The sequence below is a fragment of the Mus pahari genome, chromosome 21 (genome assembly GCF_900095145.1).
Source record: "Mus pahari chromosome 21, PAHARI_EIJ_v1.1, whole genome shotgun sequence".
In the NCBI taxonomy this organism is placed as follows: domain Eukaryota; kingdom Metazoa; phylum Chordata; class Mammalia; order Rodentia; family Muridae; genus Mus; species Mus pahari.
Window position 1 is genome coordinate 29813273 of NC_034610.1, and position 3512 is coordinate 29816784.

The 3512-nt window shown below is 45.0% G+C and overlaps 1 protein-coding gene across 11 annotated transcripts in view; it reads right to left on the reverse strand.

Annotated features, from left to right (window-relative positions):
- Positions 1–3512, reverse strand: part of Syne1 (spectrin repeat containing nuclear envelope protein 1) — a 493437-nt gene that overhangs the window by 126538 nt on the left and 363387 nt on the right. The gene's annotated exons all lie outside the window — the stretch shown is intronic.

Below are 3512 nucleotides of genomic sequence, written 5' to 3' on the forward strand. Positions count from 1 at the left end.
AAGAAGAAGAAGAAGAAGAAGAAGAAGAAGAAGAAGAAGAAGAAGAAGAAGAAGAAGAAGAAGAAGAAGAAGAAGAAGAAGAAGAAGAAGAAGAAGAGAGACTGAACAAATGCTGGATTATATAGTGGAAGGGCAGCCCAACCCCTAGGCTGGAAAGTTCAGGGTTGGGGGAGAGGTATGCCAGGTAGGGACTGAAGGATGCTGGGAGAACCTGGAGGCCAGGTCTGCTTTGGTACCTACAGTATGCACCTCAGTCCCTTGTCCTGGGGTTGAAACCACTCACAGGAAAACCTCACCTTACTGGAAAGACGACTCCTTTGGTGTGGTTGGTGTAATGACTTCATCACCATCATTTCAATATTGCACCCCATCAAAAAAAAATGATGGCAACACAAGATTTTGAGACTTTTAGGAACAAGAGTAAGCAGATGATTGTGCCCAGGAGTATTTATGAGGAAGCCCATTTTTTCCAGAGTACTCATCAAATATTATTCTAATATTTTTCCACATAAATATAAAACTCAACCCTTTTATGAACGTATTAAAGTCACACAAAGGTAAAATGCTACCCAGATAATCATTACTTGTCAAATTTTGTTGTCCCTCCTCTAAAAGCTTCGCCCTGCCAACATTTCTCTCATGGTGTCTATCCAAAATGGGCACAGTAGCAAGTACTGTTTTTCTTTTTATTTTCTGTTAATGTTTTTGTTTTTTGTTTTTGTTTTTGTTTTTGTTTTTTTTTTTGAAGGTTATCAACCAAAGAGATCAACACCTTTGAGAAACAGTAAGTCCACGGTTGGGTTCACATTCTAGAATTCAGGAAGAGCAAGACATGACATGACGGTTAATCCTGGCTGCCGACTTTGGCTGGGTGCAGGGCTCATGGGAGACTAGGAAGGGGTAACTGCTCCCTGTGTCTGTTAGGTCGTGAGGGCTCTGCCGAAATCCACAGTTTTCATCTCCCCATGGCTTCAAAATCGGGGTAGACAACTGAAAGGGGGTGGAACAAGGCAAAAGGCAGCCCACCTGGGAAAGGGCCCTTCGTGGCATTTGAAGGGTACTTTTTCTTTCATTGCCTGAGTTTTAAAGCTTTGCCTTGCCCTTAAGCCATGATATCTTTGCCTTGCCACTAACATTAATACGTGGGTCAGGGAGTCAAACTTCTGAAAACACAAAGCAAAAAAAACTAAGTCTCTCATCCCTAATATTGTCTCCATCGGGCATTTTGTCACAACTTAGTAACACCCAGCAAGGGCTTCCAAGATGGCTGAACATCCTCTGTTTCTCCACCCCCCACCCCACCCCCAGCCTAGCCTCTTCAACTCTGTTTTCAAGAGTTGCAGGAAGTGGTCAACCGCGGGAACAATCTCCGGAGCACTTCAAGAGGCAGGAAAGTCTTAACTCACCCCAACCCCCGACAACACTGCACTCATAAGGCGGCAGCACTAACTGGATTCAGGGGATTAAAAAATAAAAATTAAAAAAAGGACATGAAGCTGGGAGAGAAGTTGTAAGGGTCCTGGGACCTGCTGAGGAGGGGAGTAAGAAGCGGACATGATCGACACATGCTGTACACTCTGTGTATGTCGGAAAGTTTCAAAGATGAAGCAAAACTGTAAGAAGCTATAAATATTAAGAATATAAAATATGCTTATAAAATGTATAAAGTAAGTAGAAAGTGACTCCCAGCTCCACCTATGAATCTCCTAAGACTTGAATTAATTCTAGGACTCTTGATTTGTGAATGTCTGTTATTCAGAAAGAGCTAATTATATACGTCTGTATAATAAATAGTTCCCAGTGGCCTGGAGGCAAAGGCGGGTCTATCTCTGTGAGTTGACGGTCAGTCTGTTCTATATAATAAGTTCCAGAATAGCCTGGGCTACATAACAGAGAAACCCTTTCCTCTGACAGCTGCCCCCAGCATTAAATAGCACCTGTCCAAACAAGAGTCTTTCAGTGCCATTAGAATTAGCAAAATAAACTGGGTGGTGGTGGTGCATGCCTTTAACCCCAGAACTCAGGAGGCAAAAATATGTAGATTTCAGAGCTCAAGGCCAGCCTTGTCTACAGAGTTCTAGGACAGCCAGAGTTACAGAGAAACCCTGTGGGGTGTGTGTGTGTGTGTGTGTGTGTGTGTGTGTGTGTGTGTGTGTGTCTGTATGAGCCGGGGTTGAGGGGCACAGGAAAATAACATAGCAAAGTGTCAGTTAACCGTGGGCACCGTGCTTGCCATCCTACAAATTCAAAAAAATGTCCCTGGGGGTTTCAAAGGGACTTGGTGTGATAATTACAAGTGACAATCCCCAAACATGCTGCTTTCTCCCTTCATCTCACGCCCCCTCCCCCAGACCCCCTCACAGTTTCCTTGCTGCTTTGGGAGTTTGGTTACAGAAGAAACAAAAAAAGCAGTTACTTATCACACAGACAAGGTCCACCTAGCCTCATGCTTCACACTGAGACCAGTTGAGGATTCAGAGCCTGAGTATAAGAAGAGATAGATCAGATTTCATATATATATATATATATATATATATATATATATATATATATATATATATATCACCCTTTAAATACATATTATGCATGAGACACTGCAATTGCAACTCAGAGTTCTATGCAAGAAGCAGCCAGAGAAGGGTCTGGGCCTCGACCCAGATAACTAAAAATGCACCCACAAAGCTGAGTTACGCTGGGGGCGGGGTGCAGAGGAGAAGGCAGGAGGTAAAGGGACAGAAAGTGATGGCAAAGGCTTGCTAGGCTGGTCTGTGAGCACTGTCAGAGGGGAAGGACTTCAGGGAGCATGGAAAACCAGAAAACCTGCCACAGACCTAGGGGAGGGTACCCTAGAAGTGGAGAACAGCTACGACCCCAGGATGGCCCCAGTGTGGCCCTGTGAAGGAACGTAATTGAGGACATCAGCATGGAAGAGGCCTTTGTGGCTCGAGTCTGGTGAGACACCTACCTGGACCATCTTGCTATCAACCCTGAGACCAACCCTTCCCTGTCCCTTGCCCCAACCCCAAGTAGGAAGGCAGATAAGAGTTCACCATTCCAGTTCAGCCAGCTTATCAACAGAGGCCCCGCCTTTTCTCTGCACTCTTACCCACCGCTCCAGGGAAAGAGCATTGGGTTTCTATACTTGTGTTTTCTTTCCTGCAATCCCATGATTCATGGTTGTGCTGGGTAGTTTTAGGTCAGCTTGATACAAGCTAGAGCCATCTAGGGAACCTCAGTCAATCGAGAAGGCCTCCCGGTAGGCAAGTCTATGGAGCATCTTCGTAGTGATTGATATGGGAGGGGCAACCCCCTGTGGGTTCTGTTGAGTGCTATAAGAAAGCAGGCTGAGAAAGCCATGCAGAGTAAGCCAGTAATTGGCACTCCTTCATGGTCTTTGCATCAGTTCCTAACTCCCGGTTCCTGTCCTGATTGGATTCATGCCCCCCACCATGAAATGTGATTCAGGATACATAAGCCAAATAAACCCTTTCCTCTCCAAGTGGCTTTGGTCA